Here is a 21,049-nt window from a genome sequence, read left to right as displayed (position 1 = left end):
CCTAAGAATGACTAATGAGTTACACTTGAAAAGACACCTCCTTGTGTGCTGGCTAGATAAGAATGACTTGTGATCTTTGTCCTTCTGATGGTCACTTATTGAATTTGAAGCAATGACTTTGGGCTTGAGATGTCACAAAGATTAAATGGAAATAAATATGAGTAAATGTTCTAGCTGTGAAATTCTTCCAGACCCACAATTTGGATTTATCCTCCGCTTACCCGAACCTCTGTGCTTGAAATGGAATTTGCAACCTGGCTTTGAAAGAAACACTGGAAGTTCCTTTGTACTGACCCTCCTCCCTGGAAGGGTCACAAGAGTGTTCACAAGGAGCTCTGCCATGGATAGGCATTACTGCTTGCCCTGCTCTATTTCTAGTAGGATTCTTGCTTCATTTTCAAACTCTTTGAGGACTCAAAAACCCTCAAATGAGATTGACATCTCACCTAAGTGGACTCTGCCAGGGACCTGATGGAAGATGATTCTTATCTATCCTAGGTCACTTTCTCTGGATAACATGCAGTGCAGTGGCTGCTCACCTGTTGAACACTAGCCCAAGCACTCTGCTGAAATGTCTCTTGCTTTTATCTTGTTATGCTTTCCTGTCCTGTTCTGAGACTTAGAACTTTCCTATGAGCTCACTGTAATCAGTCCTGGGTCCTCTCTCAGGAACCTATCTGTCTGTGACCTCCACACTATACTAGCATGAAGGTCAGGAGAAATGACTTGGTCATGTGTTCACCCTCCTTCGGGAGCACCCACGCTATGCCCAAAACAAAGTAACAAGGAAAGTGTGCTACTCTGGACTCGGTGACGTTAGATAGATTTCTGGAGACCTTCCTAGGTGAGCCGGATGGTGTTTGTCAGATCACACCCCCACCCCAGGAGCATTTCATAGAAGATTCTACACCAACTAGGAGCATATCAAGGACCTTCCAAGAGTGTATATAGAGTGTAGTGGGTGGAGGAGACACTCACTAGTTTTTAGATACTTCCTTAGAGCCTAGCAGCAACTACGTTCTCCAGTAAAAAATATTCCCACTGGCCCATCCAGTTTCTCACTTCTGTGAAGCCCACAAAAGAGCAAGCATAATCAGTTTGATCTAAGAAATCAAGCAGCAGCTATATTCACCCCAAAATTGCTCAGTGATTCCTCCCAGGCATAAAGATTCCCTCCTTCACAGATATTAAAGAAGCAATGAACTTGGGAAATCAAATCAGCTCTACCTTGAGAGATAATGCATAGATAAATCTACCTTGAGAGACAAATCTCTTGTGTATCCAGAGTTGAACACTGTTAATCTGGAGTCTGTCCTGAGACCTTGCCCAAGAGCAGATCCCAAACAGGAACTACCTGGACGGAGAAAGAAATCTGTGACTGCCCCAACCTTAAGCCACTGCAGAACCCAGCCTCCCTTGGCTTTACCAGAGTTCTCCCTGGACAGTGGACCCAGCCAGCAAGCCCACCTCATCACAGTGCAAAGGCAGATGCCCAGCCCACTAGAGAACTCAATCAACATGGGCTCTGACTGCCTGCGGTTGTCCCTAGCTGGGCCTTCCAGAATAGCAGGTTACACTAGGTAGCAAAGGTCTGTCCCTATCAAAGATCACCAAGAAAGGCCAGCGGAGGGAGGTGTCTCCTCCACACAGACAACCGCAGTGGAGCACAAGTAGTATGGATCAGCAAATCAAGTCTCTTCCAAACTGAACTAATAATGCACCCCAAAGAAATGGAGATTGATGAAAGGGCTGAGGAAGAATTCAGAGAACTCCCCCATTTAAACGTTCAGTGAACTCTAAGAACATATGGATGGGGGGAGCTGTTGTTTGTTTTTGTTTTTTGGTACCAGGGATTGAACTTGGGACCTTGCGCCTGTGAGGCAGGCACCAGAACCCCTGAGCTAAATCCCCGGCCCCAAGAACATATGGATTTAAAAGATTATTGAAATTTGGAAAATAATCCCCAGAAACAGCAAGAGGTGGTAAAAATACAAAGGACAGAAAAGCAGCAAATAGGCCAAGCATGGTGCCACCAGCCTATGATCCCAGCACTCTAGAAGTCTGAAGCAGGAGAACCACAATTTGAACCCAGCCTGGGCAATTGAACATCCTTCTTCAAAATTTTTCCCTGTGTCCTCACCAATACATCTCTTCTCTTAGTATAGTGTAATTCTAGACGCTATGAGTGGTATCTGTAGTTTCTTCTTTAATTTTGTGACCACTAATAATTTTTAGCACCTTCTCATATGCTTCCTTTTCATTTCGATCCCTTTCAGAAATGTCAATTTAAGACCTGTTCTATTTTTAAAATGGATGGATGTCTGATTTCTTTATATATTTAGAATAATATAACCCATCACATATCATATTTATAAATATGGTCACACATTATGCTATTTTTCTTTCAATTATCTTGACAGTGTCTTCAGAGGTAAAAAGGATTTTCATTCTTTTTATATTTTATCACTTTATTAGGAATAATTCCAAATAGGGTATGAAGAAAAATGTGATGAGTTTTTCAAAACCTTTTGATGAAGATATGTCCATCGATGAACAATAAAATATCAGCAGAATCATTATATATTGGGCAAAGAGTCAGGCTGATATCAAAAGCAATGTGCAACATTAAAAAAGATAACAGTATAAGAGAAGACAATCTGCTGAGTATTAAAAACCACCTCAATATGAACTCTTTGCAACCAGCACAGGGTCAGCTACCAAATCCAAACCACACCAAGGGAAGTTTGACTGATGGAAGCCAGGAGTTGACAATAGGGGAAAGAAATAAGCTCCTCAGTGCCACAGCCCACAGTATTGATTATGCCACAAACATCCTGTGAGCACTGCAGGCTGCAAAGAGTTAAATCCCTCCACTGGCTTCCTTTAAGAAGCGAGTCTGACTGAAGCTATGTGACTCACAGAAGCACCTCCTGAGCATTGAGGTAGTGCGCAGGTCAACACGACCTCCCTGCTAATGGCCACGGCCAAGACCAGAGTACTGACCTATGAAGCTGTGAGGCTAATCTGAGATAACATCGTAGATGGGCTCAGATTAAATCACACCCTGATTCCATGCCCACAATTAGTGCCTTCATAGCTTGAAGGACAATGCACTAATTACAACCATACATTTTGCCTATCTTGCTTCTAATTTGAAAATGCTTTGACTGTTCTCTTAAAAGCCTTGCCTGCATTTGTTTCCATGGTAATTACACATACTTCACCTTTTACCCTGACTGATGAATAGTAAAATTCGGTGGAGGAGACGGGCCAGGGCCTTTTGCCAAAAGAGCACTGGCCATCCCAGTTCATGCTTTCTCTTTCACTCTGTCTTAAGTTTTTCTTCAACCTTGGGTCATACACTGGGCAGGTGGGGACAGAGACTTACTGCAGGAGTCTCTGGCACCACAGTGAAGAGAGCTGAACAGTGATTGGGAGCATTTCCCTTGATCTTCATTTTGAGGGATGCCAATTTACATATTTTTCTTCATTTGCAACTCTGGATTTTGATGCGGTATCTATGAAATCATTGGCAAATGCAGAGTCATGAAGATTTAACTCAATGGGTTGTTCTGAGGAATTTTAGTGTTGGTTTTGTATTTCATCCATTTTAAGAAAATTTGGGGATATGGTGTGAGAAAAAGGTTCATGCAGGTCAGTGTCTGCCTGTCCGTGTACTATCTGCAGAGGAGGATTTCCTTCCCTTTCTTGACATTTCTAGGGGTTTTGGTACACTTATAAAAAAAAAAAAAATTGAACGTGGATGTCAATTTCTAATCCTGAAGTCTAATCCATTTATTTACATGTAAGAGACATTACTGGGAGAAGAAGACAATTGTAATTATAACTGAAAATTAGATATTTAAGAACTTGATTTTCTTAGGATTTAAAATGATATTACAATCATGAAATTTTTTATTTTCATGTGAAGTAAGATATTTAGGGACAAAAGTACATATCAAGAATATTTTTTGATATGACAGCAGAAATTTTGAAAGAAATAAATTAAGGGGACAAATGAATATATGCAGCAAAATAGTAAAATTTATTTGAACTTAAAATGGATACACAGATATTCATTATATTATAATCTCCCATTTGTATAAGTCTGGAAAGTCTGTAAAAAGAAAAAATGAATACTGCTGCACAGTGACTAATAGCTGAATGTAAATTTGGAATTTAGAATGAGCCCAGAAAAATGAGAGCAATGGTAGAAGTTCAGATTCTTTATTGTAGTGCAGCTGTATAACAACTGCATATCTCTCTGGCCTGAATGACCCTAAATTGTACACGCTGTGCCTGACTTTCCTACAGCTAGACCTAGTAGCCAACTCTACTGAAACCCATCAAAAATTGAAAGAGACCGGGAGTGATTTCTTTATTTCCCCCATTAGATTAATTTTAATAGTCTCCTGAATGATGATCTACCATCCTTGATGAAGAAATTAATTCCATCAGTATATGTAATTAGTGTAGATAAACTCAGGAAGATTTGGTTACAGGAGGCCTCAGGAGTATACCTTATGTAGGGCCTAAGACTCTGCATACAAACACACATGCACATAGATACAAGCACACAAGCACAATCATACACACCCTACCATCAAGTTTTCCTTCATCAGAGAGGTATGATTCAGACTATGATTTTAGTTCCCCTAAAATTCCAAACCGGATGGTTTTACAAGAGATTTGCTGCCCATCTGAAACATGGACAGAGAAAGGACAGAAAGACACTGTACACAAACACATATGCACAAAGACACAAACAAACGAGCCCACTAACACACAGGGGTGTTCATCAATGCCTCCTTCTCATCAGAGAGACATACTTTAGATTGTGATTTTTCTTCCTAAGCATTACAAAAAGTGAATGGTTTTTCAAGACAGCCTGTACATCTGACACAAGGATGGAGAAATATATTTGGTCCATAGCCCATTGGATGAAAATTTTCTTTTGTACTTTTGCTGTATCCAGCCTCTTAATCAATGAAGTGTCTTTGACATGTGAATACCTCTTTGAGAATTTTATATCACTTGTATTCATATTCATAAATACATACACAAATTTATAAAAATTTTCATAAGTATCCTTCAACAACTATATGAAATATTTTCATTTTACAAATACATGCATAATTATATTTATTACATATTTTAGTGTTAAATATATATTAGAATATACAAATAACTAAGTATATGGAAAATACCATATGTTCCAATGCGTTTCACACTTTAAGAGAGATCATTCTGTGATATAAAATCATACACGTCTTTTATATCTCTAAACCCCTCTGGGTGACCCAGTGAGCCACAACAAACTTGCTCTTGGTTCAGGAAGTTGCAGGGTCCAGCCTTGGGTAAACAGCACAATGACAGACCATAAAACACAGAGAAGTTTTATAACCAAGCTCAACCTCTTCAGGTCCTGGTCTTGCCAAGAGCAGAAAGCCAATCAATACTGACACACCAGGGCTGGGGATTTAGCTCAGTGGTTCCAGCGCCTGCCTCACAAGCGCAAGGTCCTGAGTTTGATCTCCGGTGCCAAAAAAACAAACAAACAAACAAAAAAATACTGACACACCTAAACCTGTAGTCCTCCAACTTCATAGAAATTAAATCCTTTCACTTTGCCACTACTTAGCTGAAAAGACCCCCACCCCAAATACCCTGCTAATATGTCACAGAACATGACTTAGCTACAAGATCAACTCGATGTATATAAAGATATAACAAACTGGCCTCTCTAAGCTACTTTGCTTTGGGAGTGCTGTCTGGCCAGACTAAGGTCTGTTTCATTTTCCAACTTGTCTGGTGTGTTCCTTCTCAGGTGTTCTTCGCTGCAGTCAGCTCCTTGGAGCATTTGGTAAGGCCTTTGGTCTTACATTCTGGAGGCACCACTGGGATCCCCGGGTGTGCTCCACTCCAGCTCCTTGGAGCATTTGGTAAAGCCTTTGGTCTTACATTCTGGAGGCACCGCTGGGATCCCCAGGTGTGCTCCACTCCAGCTCCTTGGAGCATTTGGTAAGGCCTTTGGTCTTACATTCTGGAGGCACTGCTGGGATCCCTGGGTGTGCTTCACTATAGTCAGCTCCTCAGAGCTTTTGGTAAAGACAGCGGTCTTACATTTGGAGGCCCCGGTGAGATCCCTGGGTAAGGAACCCTGGTTCAGCTGAGACTCTGTGGCGGGATCCAGCAGGAGACTCTCAGGCACAGACCTCAGAAAACCTCCGGAGGTAAGTTTTTTGGCCAGTTGCAACCGTTTGTTGTCAGGAGTGAGGTGGCTGACTGGCCGGTAAGCCTCCCCTGACCCCAGGTTCCTGACGAGGAACAAGGGAAGGTTTAGTTTTGTTTTTGTTGTGGCGCCTGTTCGTCTTGTCATTTATACATTAGTGTCCTATCCGTTGTGTGTTTAATTTTGAATTTCTTTCCAAACCATCAAGGACAGAGATGGGAGGATCCTGTTCCAAGACTACCCCGTCGGACTGTTTCCTCACTAATTTTAAATTGGCTTTTTCCCCTGAGCAGGAGGACAAATATGGGGTTAAATTTTCTCGCAGAAAACTTCACTCCCTGTGTCAATTGGAATGGCCGGCCTTCGGAGTTGGATGGCCAGCCAAGGGCTCCTTTGAGCCGAGCCTCTGCCAGCTGGTATGGAAAAGGGTAACCGGGTACCCTAGCCATCCTGATCAGTTTCCATATATAAATATCTGGGTTCAGGCTTGTCAAGAGCCTCCGGCTTGGTTGCAGCGTTTTTCCCTGTGAACAAACTCGCATTTTGGTTATGGCCCCAAGGGAACCCCGAGAGGTCAAAGCTCGGGCTCCCAAGCCAGTGCTCTCACAAGATCCTGATCCCTTAGACCCCTTTGTAAGACCTCCACCCTGTGTGGAGCCATCCTCCTCCTCTGATAAAACCGGCCCCAGATCTCGAAACCCTTTCTACCCTCCTCTTCCTGAAGAAGAAAAAGTCTCCAGATTCTGTAACCTCCCCCTCCCACACACGAACAGGGGCCACTTATGGTCCCAGCAGGGCTCCCACTGAAGGGACTAGTTCAGTTCCTCTTCTGCCTCTTAGGGAACTAGAACAGGGTCATTATGTCTATGTCCCTTTCTCTACCAGTGATTTGTATAATTGGAAACATCAAAATCCCCCTTCTTCAGAAAAACCCCAGGCTTTGATCTCCCTTCTAGAATCTGTTTTTTTATACCCATGACTCAACCTGGGATGATTGTCAACAACTGCTCCAAGCCCTTTTTATCTCCGAGGAAAGAGAAAGGATCCGAGGGCAAGCCATAAAGTCAGTGTTAGGAGGAACGGAGGGCCCACTTGATGAACAACAGCAGGCCCATATTGAGGTGCAACTTCTGTCCACCTGTCCCCCGTGGCAAACTAATTCCTCGGGTGGGAGAGAGGCTCTCCACAACTACCGTCAGCATCTCCTAGCCGGCTTGAGGGGAGCCGCTCAAAAGCCTACCAATTTGAGCAAGGTAATCGAGGTCCTTCAAGGACCTGAGGAATCCCCTTCTGCCTTTCTGGAGTGTCTGTTGGAAACATACCGTATGTATACTCCAATTGACCCAGATGCCCCTGCAAATCAACAGGCAATTAATTTGGCTTTTGTTACTCAGTCGGCCCCAGATATTAGGAAGAAATTACAGCGGATGGAGGGGTTCAAGGGAGAAAACAGAGAAAAGTTGATGGGTGTGGCAATGAAGGTGTTTAACAACAGAGATCCTTATGAGAATAGAATAGCTATATTCTTGAAAAGGGAAAGAGAAGGCTGGCAGAATCGAGAGTGTCCACAATTCTCCAAATTCCGAAGCCAGGCTCAAAGAAACAGGTGCGAGAGTTCCTAGGGGCGATTGGCTATTGCAGGATTTGGATTCCTGGCTTTGCTGAGATTGCCAAACCCCTGCACGAGGCCACTGCAGGAGGAAATACACCCCTCAAATGGACTGAGGCTCACCAGCAGGCATTTCAATTGCTTAAGACTGCACTTGCATAGGCACCAGCCCTGGCATTGCCAGACTTAAGCCCTTTACCCTGTATGTGGCAGAGAAAAATGGGGTAGCTAAGGGAGTGATTACTCAGCTTTTGGGCCATGGAAGCAGCCTGTGGCATACCTCTCAAAGAAGCTCAACCCAGTGGCCTGAGGGTGGCCTACTTGTTTGAGGACAGCAGCAGCAGCAGCTGTTTTAACCCGAGAGGCTGACAAATTGACCTTTGGACAGGATTTGACTTTGAAAAATAAGACTGAGATATTGGCATTGCTACAAGCAATCTGGTTGCCACGAGAAGTCGCCATCATCCATTGCTGCGTGCACCAGAAGGGGCTTAGCCCCAAGATGATTGGTAATAATGCTGCTGACCAGGCAGCAAAACAAGCTGCCCAAAAATCAGTGGGGAAGCAAATGGTTCTGCTTCCCATGCCGGTACTCCCAGAAAAACCTGAATACACAGATAAAGAAGTAGCAGAAATGAACAGAAGATGCTGGACTCGAGGAAAACATGGATTGTGGACGACTAAGGATGGAAAGGTGGTGCTCCCAGCTGCTGTAGCAGATACGTTGCTGCGAGAACTACATGAGTCCACCCACCTTGGTGAGAAAAGGATGATGGCTGACCTGCAACCTCATTTCCTCAGTGAGAGATTAGCCCAAAAGGCCCAGGACATGGTGAGATGATGCCCCACCTGCCTCAAGGTAAATGCAAATCGGATAACCGGGCCCCCTGGGGTCCGACACAGAGGACTAACTCCAGGAGGACATTGGGAATTGGACTTTACTGAAATGAAGCCTGGCATGTATGGGTACAAAAACCTGCTAGTTTTTGTGGATACATTTTCAGGATGGGTAGAAGCATTCCCCACTAAGAGGGAGACAGCTGAAGTAACAGTTAAAAAGCTCCTGACAGAAATAGTTCCCCATTTTGGTTTGCCCTTAGCTCTGGGGTCCAACAATGGTCCAGCCTTTATGGCTAAGATATCTAAATTAATTAGTAATATTCTTGGAATAAAGTGGAATCTACACTGTGCCTATAGGCCTCAAAGTTCAGGACAGGTAGAAAAAAAAATCAAACTTTAAAGGAGATTCTGACTAAATTATGCTTGGAGACTGAACTAGGTTGGGTAGAGCTTCTCCCTTTTGCCCTCCTCTGAACGAGGTGCACTCCCAAGCCTCCCCTCAATTTGTCCCCCTTCCAGATTGTTTATGGGTGATCTCCCCCAATCATTCCATTAATAGATGTAGAATTAAAGAAAAGTTTTTCCACCTTCAACTCCTTAAATCCTTAAAAGCAGTTCATCAGCTTCAGTCAGAGCTACATGAGACATTATGAAAGAAAATGACTAGTCCAAATGAAAAACCTCTACAACCTTTACCCTATAGGCCGGGAGATTTGGTTTTTATTTGCAGGTTTGATTCCAAGACCCTGGAACCTCGTTAGAAGGGACCGGTTCCTGTTGTCCTGTCAACTCCCTTGGTGGTGAAGGTGGCTGGACATTCTCCCTGGATACATCGCAACCATCTGAAAGCAGGAACCCCCGCGGACATCAAAAAGGACAAATGGAAGGTTATCAGCCAACCAGGCGACCAAAATCTAAGATTGGAACAGGTTGGAGATGTTTCACCTTCATGATAATATTGTCTGGGACACTGGCAGTATTGTCCCCAAGAGGACTAGATCACACACACAAAAAAAATGTATGGATTCAATTGGCAAACTCGCTTAATTTGTCTGAATTCTATCTAAATGTTGATGTAAATTTCCATCATGTATTGGGGACGTGCCCCATGTTGTAAACCTAAAAATGCTGTCAAATTATATACAGCCAAGGTAATTATGTCAAATAATACCCAATGTCTGAGGATAAAACGGTCAGAAGGGATGTCCTGCCATATAAAACAATTGGAAGACTTGGCTCAAAGGGTACATAATGAAGATGGCTGGGACTTGAGCCAATGGCTAACTAAATGGTTGCCCAACCTACAATGGTTAAAACAACTTTTTCTGGTCATTACAGTTGTGTGTATATGCTTACTATTGTCATGCTGTTGTATACAATGGATGCCTACGTTTATAAGTAAGATTACTTAAGTTGTAAAATCAGTGGGGAATGTAGGACTGCATAACTCTGTAATCATAAAACTCCCTTAGCCCCAACTGTGATTGAATGTGAGTAAATAGATAAAGATTCTTCTTAGTTCCAGGACACTAGATAAGATCTGTATCAGCCATAATTATCCAACTCTTTGTTCAGGACACCACTATCTATAGAAAAATCTACAAAGCATCTGCTATCAGTACATGTCAGGCTAATTAACATACAAATGTAAGACCACTAAACCTTTGTAAATTTCACCTGTTAACTCCCCTGCAAGCCCCTATAAAAAGAGCCTGACTCTGGACTTGGACTACGCCTCTCTAAGCTACTTTGCTTTGGGAGTGCCATCTGGCCAGACTAAGGTCTGTTTCACTTTCAAAAAAAAAAAAAAAAAGATATAACAAACTAATACAAATGCATGCTTCACCTCAATAAAAGATATCAGGTGCTTTATCTAAATGAAACAATGTTCATCTAGAATATTACTCACATATTTGTTAACATTTGTTCAATTATAAATGGTTGAATCCAAGTTCCACTGACCTAGCCCTCCAGTATTATTACACAATGTTTTAGAAGTGCATGCTCCCAAAAAACAGAGCAAATACTTCTGTGGTTTGGAAAAACAAACCCAAAGTTCAAAGTGCTGAAAGCTGAGCCTCATAGTGGCACTACTGGGAGGTCATGTGAGTTTCAGGAGGTGAGCCAAGAGGGAGGTCCTTGGGCAAGTGTCCTTGAAAGGGATTATGGATTTCATCCCTCATGAGTCTCACATTTGGTTTCCTGGTTCATGTTCAGAGAATTTAGCTCCACCCTCTCTCACCATAATGTGCCCTTCTTACCAGAGACGCAAAATGCTGGAACCATCCAATCTTAGACTACAAGTTTCAGACTCATGACCCAAAATCAACCTTTTCCCTTTGTAGGTAAATTCCCTCAAGAATGTGCTAATAGTGACACAAAGCAGACTAATGTTGGTACTACAAATATCAAGGAGGAAATTATTTGATGATAGTTTATGTAATAAATCTCACAACTGTGTAAAAGAGAATAAGAATATGGCTAGATGACCAATTTAAAATTTTATAAAGGAAAATATGGGAATCACCAACAAAATTTAGAAGAATGGATAGTAAGCATAGGTGTTTCACTACCAGGCATTAAAATTCACTACTTAATCAAACTGAGGTCCTACAGAATAAACAGCCAAAGAGGACAGTGGGCAAAGTGAGTGGTGAAAAGTAGATTCAAAGGATATAGAAAATATAAGAAGATAGGGATGTATTTCTGTTTTATGGGTGAGAACAGAATTATTAAATAACATTTGTTCAATCAATTATACTTTCAGTTGATTTCTTGATAGCGGCCATTCTTTCTGGGGTGAGGTAGAATCTCAGTGTTGTTTTCATCTGCATCTCTCGAATGACGAGTGATGTTGAACATTTTTTCATATATTTGTTTGCTGCTTTTACTTCCTTGTCTGAGAAATGTCTGTTCATTGCAGATGCCCATTTTTGAATTGGGTCTTTGAATTTGGGGGGTCTGATTTTTTTCAATTCTTTATATATTCTAGATAGTAGTCCTTTGTCTGAGGTACAGCTGCTAAAAATTTTTTCCCATATTGTAGGTTGTCTGTTACCTCTGTTGGTGGTTTCTTTTGCAGTGCAGAAGCTTTTTAATAAGACGAGATCCCAGTTGTTGATTCTTTGTGCTAGTTCCCATGCCACTGAGGTTTTGTTCATGAAGTCTTTTCCTATGCCAATGTCTTCAAGAGTTCTACCTACCTTATCTTCCAGCAAGTTTAGTGTTTCTGTCTTAATATTTATATCTTTAATCCACTTCAATCTTAGTTTAGTGCATGGTGGTAGGTACGGGTCTAGTTTTAATCTTTGGCTGTTTGGAATCCAGTTTTTCCAACACCTATTTATTAAATAGGCTATCTTTCCTCCAATGAGGGTGGTTGGCTCCTTTATCAAAGATGAGGTGGCTGAGCATGTCTGGAGTTGTTTCTGCATCTTCTAATCTATCCCACTGATCCTCAGGTCTGTAACAAATGCTGGCGGGGTTGTGGGGACAAAGGAACCCTTCTCCATTGCTGGTGGGAGTGCAGACTGGTGCAAACACTGTGGAAGTCAGTATGGAGATACCTCAAAGAATTAGGACTGGAGGTCCCATTTGACTCAGCTATTCCCCTGCTGAGTATCTTCCCAAAAGAATTAAAAGAATCATACTACACTGATATATGTGCACTCATGTTCATAGCAGCACAGTTTGTAATAGCTAAAGCTTGGAAGCAGCCCAAGTGCCCATCAACTGGAAACTGGATAAAGAAGATGTGGGTTTTTTTTATAAAATGTAGTACTACTCAGCCATAAAGAATGAAAAACTAGACTCATTTATAGCTAAATGGATGCATATCGAGGCCATACTCTTAAGTGAAATAAATAGGACACACATGTGTAAACACCAAATAGTTTCACTAGTGTGAGAAACTGATAGCGTAAACAAGGGTTAAAATGATTAAAATGAATAATTGATAATTTGAAATAGGAAAAAAGGTCCAAAGATGAAGGAGTGAAGGGAGGGGAAGGGGAAAGGAAAAGAGGGAAAGGAAAAACTATGAGAAAAGAAAAAAAAAATGGAAATGAAATCTATGTAAATAGGGAAGGGCAGAGGGGGTGAAGGGTGCACAGGTAATGGGGAAAAATAATAAGAACCATGATATATCATGTGCAGGTACAAACACCCAATGATGAATGTAAACAAATTGTATACCTAAAATGTACCAATAAAAAAACAAAAAAAATACTTTCAGAATAAGTAAAATTTGATCTTTAAACAGCACAGATTAAAGGACTAACAGCAAAAAATAAAGAGTATTTATACTGGAAGAATTTTTAAAAGCAATATATAATAGGGCTGAGGATTTAGCTCAGTGGTTCTCGCGCCTGCCCCCAAGCACAAGATCCTGAGTTTGATCCCCCATACCAAAATATAAATATAAATAAATAAAAATGTGTGTGTGTGTGTGTGTGATATTTCTGTAGCTCAGGTCTGGGAAAGAATACAGAAAAGAAAACACAAAAAACAATAAATTAAGGTTAACCAATTTGAATACAGAAAAGTGAAACGCTATAAGACAAATCAAAGAAATCAATGAAAATTTGTTTGTAATGTGTAGGTAAAGGTTAAGTGCTGAAATTCCTCATATTCAAGAGGCTCATAACTATTATTTATGAAAACAGCCCTGTCAAAATTAAGAAACATGAATATGTAATTCACAAAAGAAGAAATGCAAATGGCCAATGCAGCAATGACAATAGGACTTAAACACTATAGCAACCATACACAGTATTTTTGTCCAGAAAATTAAGAAAACTTTAAATATTGGACAATGTCTGGAGCCAGAGAAGGTAGGGAAAATCTACAACTCTCAAATAAAATTGAAGTTAGGGTGAGGTCGGACAAGATTTCAAATCAGTTTCTCAAAAGTATTAAAGCATGATCTGTGAACACCATTAAACCCAGCACCTCTGTTCCTGGCACTTCAGCCTACTGAGATAAGAACAAGATCAATACTGGAATGCAAAGAAAACAGTTAAGGATGTTTACTCTAAATTCTGCTCATAAAAACCAAAAGTAGGAAAAGCTTAAATATCTGTTACTATTGGCTGATTTTAAAAAGTAAGGTGTAGCCAAAGTAAAACTTACAAAGATAAAGAACATGTGAAGTGTGAATGTGATTGCTTATGTGGGCAAGTGAAAAATTCAAGGTAAAGCTCAGTATGTCCAGTCCAGTGGTGGCAAAAAATGGCATCATGCAGCAGCAGGCTGTTTTTATTACTGAACTCTTTAAGAAGCTCGCCATCACTGGTCCACCCTATTATTACATTTTAGTTTACTCACATAGATGTGAAAATTTGCATGAGATATATACATATCTGTGTTCTAATGTCAAAACTTGAAAGAGATAAACAAACATTTTCTAGAGCATTTTCCCATACATGGAAACAAACAATGGCATAAAATATAGTTTTTGTTTTTGTCAGTGTTGTGAAAAAAATAGTATGAAAAATATGATCTGGAACTCATATATACTTAAATCAATTTTATATAAATTCACATAAACAAAGGCTGCTTTATGAAATTTGTGAACCTGAAATTAAATAAAATAGAACAAAAGAATTTATTGAATCAGAAAGACAAATGTGACAACTGTAAGTGATATATCATGGTTCAGTTAAAGAATTTTTTTAACTAATGTGCAAAGTCAGGATATCCTGAATGTGTCAAAGGAGAGAGAATGTACCTTAAGCAAGGGCTTTCCCTGATGACAGTTGATTCCACCAACGGAAACCATGTTGGGCATGACAAGTCTGGGATAGTCGAAAACAAAGTCTGTGTTTAACAACCAAACTGATGGTTGGCTGAAGAGGTCATATATGGTAACAGGTGTTTGGAGAATTTCAGCAGCAATTTCTAAGGTGTTTTTAAAGAAATAATTGCAAACTAACTGTTCCTCCACATGGAGAAAAAAAGATTCTGTACTTTCTCTTTGAAAGTCATGACATCTGAGCCCCCCGAGAAAAGTCTGGGAACATAAGAAAGACCAGAGGGACACTGGGTTCTTTCTTCAATAAGATTGCAAAATATTACCCTGGCAAAGGTCACAGATGGGAGGGAAAGGTATCTGGCAACAATTAAGCCACACACATCAAAAGGATCCATAAAGACTGCATCAAAAGGAGTCTTTTTTAAATATTTGACTATTTTCTTTGCATTAAACAAACTCCTACAAGGTGAAAAAGTGATGTCAAAAAAATGTTTGGGTGAAGCTGTTGCAAAAGAATACAAACTTTTCTCTGAAGTTTTCCACTGGATGTTAGCAAAAAACTGAAATGATTCATCCAATTCCTCCTGAGTGAAAGAAGTTGGATAACTTTACCGTGAAATTCATTGAGTGTCCCAGTTGCCAGCTGGCCTCTGGCATGACTGTGACCACCTCATTCCCTCTCTGGATGAGTTTTTCCACCACCAAGTGCATGGTGAACCAATGGCTGCCATCCATGGGCACCACCAGCAGCCTGCCTGCCTGGGCAAAGCCAGCTGCCAGCAGCAGACATAGGCACAGAGGGAGGGGAGCGGGCAAATGTGCAGATGCCATGGGGATTGCAGTCCAGAACCACCCGGCTGCTCAGACTCAGCCCATGTAATACAGTGGGCAGAAGAAGTACAGCAAAACCTGCCACCAAGTGGACAGAGATTCATCCACTGATAAATGAAGCAACACTCACTGAGAATGATTTACTCGGGACAATAATGACTAAAGAGGTTCGTTTCCTAACGTTCTTCTTGGCACACATTCCAGACAAAGACAATGCATGATCTTTGTTTGCAGAAGAATCATAAGCTGTCCTGCAGTAATGTGACATTAGAAACAGAGCTATTAAGCAATGGACGCCTACTCAGAGATTTCAGAAAGATTGATAAAAACAAAAAAGCTCATTTGAATTTCCATTACCAGAGATTATGAAACAGTAAAATTTGGATGTTGGGTTCACACTAGCAAGCACTCTTTTCTCAGAATGAAAGTGGCAACCCAGCTCCCAAGGAAACACCACAAGGCCCTTCAGCCCTGACTCCTCGTGGGCATCCACTGTGTTCCCTGAGCTGCCCTCCCACTGAGAGGAGAGGATTCATTGCCTTTAGGATGACTCCATTGGCCACCTCAGGTTTCCTCTTTCATTTCTTTCATTGCCAAACCCTCAGGAGCCTCTGAAGTGCTGATACATGATCAGGGGCACACAAGCCTCAGCAACCCCATGGTCACAGACCTTAATGAAATCCAAGTTCAAAGGCTGGAAAGCCAACTTCCTTTCCCTAGTTTTGCACCACTGCAGACAGGGGCTTTCCTTGGACCCACGGTCTACAGAGAGATCTGAGGCCTTCATACCACTGTCCTAGCATTTCCGAGCTGCTTCCAGGATGCCCCTCTGCTATCACCTCACAGGGAACAGTGCTGAGAACTGCACAAGTAGAAGAAGACAGAAGACAAAGAGTCAGACAAGAACAAAAGAGTAGTGGTATAGGGACCAGCGTGCAGACCTTGGCAATAGCTCACTGATGCTGTCACATGTGGGGTCCGTCCAGAGATATCTGCCAAACTCATACAGCAGCTGCATATCTGAGTTGGTTGTGAGAGGAAGCACAGGGCTGAACAGTGTCTAGTTTGTTCCTCCACTGTTATTTGCCCCATCCAGTGATTTTGCCCAGAGGGGAGCACTCCCATTTCTCGGATTTCAGAGAATCCAAGCAATTAGATTCACACACCTTTGCCAACTGCAGACCCTAAAGAGCACAGCTGCCTGGCCAGGTTACACAGCTTGGAATCAGCCTCACCAGAAGCCATTGCCATACTCAGCCAGGAGCCCCCACCTGGTGGATGATTGCAGAGATGTTTCCCCAGATAGTGGAGCCCTGGCAGCTACCACACCTGACATTAGTGTGCAGACAGTGGCCCAGCCACCAGGAGAGCTCACAAGTGGCCCTGCCTGCCTGGGGCAATGACCAGCTTGCCCTTCCTGAATCACAGTGCAGGGATCCAGCTGGAGCTCACTGCAGCCATTTTGAGTGGTAACTGCCACAATGCCTCTGAGTAACTCTGGCCCATGTTCTCTATATAGATTGCCAGAAACTACAGTAAAATAAATCCAACACTATGTCAGATCCTCTGCCACTTGGGCCAGGAACATGACTGACAGCTTTGATCTTAACTGGGGCAAAGAGGATCTAAGGATTACAAAGAATAAGGAAATCATGACAACTTCAAAAGAAATTAGTAAAGTCCAGAAGTTGATAGCATAGAAACGAACATCTATTAAATTATGAAAAAGGAATTCAGATTCATGTTTAGAAAGAATATCAGTGAATTAGAGACACAGAAGTACTCATTTCAATTGAAGTTTAGAAAGCATATGAAAAAAGTTGAAAGGTGCTTAAAGAAATAGAGAGCCAAAAAGAGAAGCAGAGAGAATTCAGGATAATAATAGGATTCCAAGCACACAGCTCCATAAAAACATCAAACCACAATGGAAGACAGAGATAAAGAAAAAGAAAAGAGAGTATCTGTTAAACAAACAGAACAAAACTAACAAAAAAGGAAGTCATGTATCCTTACCAATTGATGTTACTTGAGTTAAATGCACTAAATTCCCCAATAAAAGTACATAGAGTGACTGGATTTTTTTACCAAAACATTTAATTAACTTTTAAGGACACACAGAAAGTGAAAGTGAGAGGATGGAAAACATGATGCTAACCAAACAAATGCTGTATGTCTCTCAGATGAAACTGATCTTAGGTCAGTAACTGTACAAAGAGACAAAGAAGAACACTATATAATGACAATGGAGTTGATCCATTATGAGTATCTACAAATAAAAATAGATGTGCACCCAACAGACCACTTGAATATAAAAAGTCAATGTTAAAGGGTTAGAAAGGAGATATAAATTGCAAGATAGTAACAGTAGGGGACTTCATTGCCCCATTTTCAAAAATAGATTCATCATCCCTACGGAAAACTAATGGAAACCTTAGACTCAAAGTACACATTAGACCAAAGGGATGCAGCCGACTTGGAACATTCCATTCAACAGCAATAGAACAGACCCTTCTACCCAAGGCTCATGTAACGTTACCCAGGATAGATCACCGAGTGAGAAACAAAAAGACTCGAAAAACTCAAGTGGATGCAAATTGTCTCTAATATGTTTTTTGACTACGGTCCTCTAAAACTAGAAAAAATACAGGATGAATTTCAGGTAACTCACATACTCATAAATGTTTTCTGATCAAGCAATGGGTCCAGGAAAAAATGAACAATTAAGAAAGACTTTAAAACACATTAAATTGGAAACACAACACACCAAAATAGATGCTATATAACATTTCTAAGAGGTCAGTTTCCAGCTATAAACACCTACAAAAAAAGAAAAAATATCTTAAATTTAAAAATTAAAAGATACCCCATACTATTAAAAGAAGAATGAAGCTGGACCTGGTGGTTCAAGCCTGTAATCTCAGCACTCTGGGAGACTGAGGCAGAAAGGTCACAGGTTGGAGCCCAGCCTGAGTATCTTACTGAGACCCTTCTCAAAATAATAGGGCTGGGGTTGTAGCTCAGTGTCCAGACCCAGGTTAAATTCTCAGAATTTCAAAAAGATGAAAAAGAAATGAGTAAACTAATCTTGAAATTAACAGAAAATATACTCCACACTACTAAAAGAAGAAATCACCGGTCATAATGGCTCACACCTGAATCCCAGCACACTGGAAGGGCAATGCAAGATGTTAGCAAGTTCAAGCCCAGCCTGAAAACTTAGCGACTTAGCAAGACACTGTCTCAGAATAATAATAATAAAAGAGGGGGCAAGGGATGTTGCTCAGCATGATGGCCCTGGATTCAATCTCAAGTACTGCCAACAAAATATATGTATAAAGTTGAAAGAAGTGGGCCTGGTGGGAGGCCTGCAGCTCACACACCAATAGCTGAATTTCAATCTGGATTTTTGGAATGGAGTTGGAATGGGAGAGAAATGGAAGAATTACAATTCCTTTGCTGCTGTCTAACTGAACCCTGCCTCAGTGATCCAGAGCTAAGACTGCCCTGAGTGACAGACTGGAACCCATTCCTTCCAGGGGGACCCAGTCACCAACCCTACTGGAACTCACCAATCACTGCAAAACGTGGGGAGGGATTGCAACTGTTTTCATGTTGTCCTGGATCATCATGTGCCATCCTGACTAACACAGCCAATCTCATTCCTGAACATTATTCCTCTGGACAGACGTGAAGATGTTTTCTTATAGCAGACCATCATTAAAACCCCCAAGAAAGGGGAACCAAGGATGGAAGGAGGGAGGAGGGGTGGGGAGGGGAAAGGAATTAAGATGTGCCATGTACATGTCCCAGGTCCCCACTGTGAAAATGATCACTACGTATTGCACACATGTACTAATGAAAAAGGTAAGGCAAATAAAATAAAATCCCCTAGACAGGACCTGAGACCCCACTAACAATCACATGCCCTGGACACACACACGCACAGCCACATACTGTCCAACATCGCTGTTTCTTTCTCAGACAATGAGTCCAGTGTGCAAGTGACTTAAAAACTGTATGGTTTACAACAAGATACCCTTGGAAACAAAGACACAGAACTATACATGTTCCAGAGCTCTTTTGATGAAAATTTGTATTTGTATTTTGCCTACAGAAAGTTACTAATCAAAGGACCTTTTTCAGGATCTGAATTCTTCCTTGAGAAGAAATGGAGACCTATAAAATGACTGACAAAGAATTCAGAAAACTTCCCCTTTAAAAGTTCATGATCTTTAGAGACATTTATAGCTAAGTGGATGCACATTGAGGCGATACTCTTAAGTGAAATAAATAGGACACACATGTGTAAATACCAAATAGTTTCTCTGGTGTGAGAAACTGAAAGTGTAAATAAGGACTAAATGTGTAATAGGTAATGTGAAATAGGAAGAAAAGAGGCAAAGGGGAAGGAAATGGGAGGGCTGGGGAAAGGATAGAGGAGAATGGGCTTAGTATGAGAAAATGGAAAAATAGGAACAAAATCTTTGTAAATAGGGAGGACTGGAGGGGTTGAAGGGAGGGCTGGGCAAGGGTGAAAAATAAGAACCAAGAGAGACTATGTAAAGGTGCAAATTTCCACTGATGAATGTCGTTATATTGTATACCTAAAATGTACCAATGATTAGAATGAATAATCGATAATGCAAAATAGGAAGAAAAGGTCCAAAGGGGTAGGGGTAGTGGGAGGGGCAGGGGAAAGGAAAGAAGGGAAAGGAAAAATGCTGAGAAATGGAAAAAATGGAAATAAAGTCTTTGTAAATAGGGAAGGGTGGAGGGGGTGAAGGGAGGGCTAGGAATAGGGAGAAAATAAGAACCAAGATGCATTATGTAAAGGTACAATTCCCAATGAGAAATGTAATTGTGTTGTATACCTACAATATACCAATAAAAGAATTTAATACAAAAAAAAAAAGTTCATGATCTATAAGAACATGTGGATTTAAAAGATTAATGAAATTTGGAAAACAATTCACAAAAACAGGAAGAAGTTGGACAAAAATACAAACAACAAAAAAGCAGCAAATAGGCCAGGGGTGGTGGTACAAGCTGGTAATCCCAGCAGGCCAGAAGGCTGAAGCAGGAGGGTCACCAGTTGAGACCAGCCTGAACATGCTGCCTCAAAATTAAAAATTATAACAAGTGTTGGGTAGCTCAGTGGGAAGGTCTTAATGCAACTCCAAGAACTTCCAAAAAAGGAAAAATCTCAGGTTTGAGGAAACCTAAACAAATTGAAATCCAGAAAGCATTACATTAAAGTTAACCAATTTGACTACCAAAAAGTGAAACTCACGTAGGAAAAAAAATGAAGTCAATGAAAAATTATTTCCAATGCCTAGAAAAAGAGCTAAATGTTGACATTCCTAATACTCAAGAAGTTTGTAGCTATTACTCATAAAAAGAGCTTTCAAAATTAAGAAACATGAATATGTAATTTGCAAAAGAAGAAATGCAAATGGCCAATATAGCAATGACAGTGGGAGATAAAAACAACAGCCATGCACAATATTTTTGTCCAGGAAATTAATGAAACTTTAAACATTTGACAATGTCTGGAGCCAGAAAAGCTATGGAAAAGCTGCAACTCTCATAAAAAATTGAAGTCAAGGTAAGGTCATACAAGATTTCAAATCAGTTTCTCAAATGTATAAAAACATAATATGTGAACACCATCAAACCCAGCAACCCTGTCCTTGGGACTGTAGCCTACTGAGATAAGAACGAGATCATGAAACTATCTGAAAGCAAAAAAAAAAAAAAAAAAAATGGCTAAGGATGTTTACTCTAA

At 40.9% G+C, this 21,049-nt stretch overlaps 1 pseudogene; it reads right to left on the bottom strand.

The window, feature by feature from the left end:
* Positions 1 to 28: 28 nt before the first annotated feature.
* On the bottom strand, positions 29 to 19,791 carry LOC147828573 (UDP-glucuronosyltransferase 1A9 pseudogene; annotated as a pseudogene).
* Between the last annotated feature and the right edge of the window lie 1,258 nt (positions 19,792 to 21,049).

The sequence above is a fragment of the Heterocephalus glaber genome, unplaced genomic scaffold (assembly GCF_053883595.1).
Source record: "Heterocephalus glaber isolate CG9 unplaced genomic scaffold, H.glaber_assembly_v1.0 deba00001004, whole genome shotgun sequence".
Taxonomy (NCBI): Eukaryota; Metazoa; Chordata; class Mammalia; order Rodentia; family Bathyergidae; genus Heterocephalus; species Heterocephalus glaber.
This window is presented reverse-complemented; position numbering and strand designations above follow the sequence as displayed.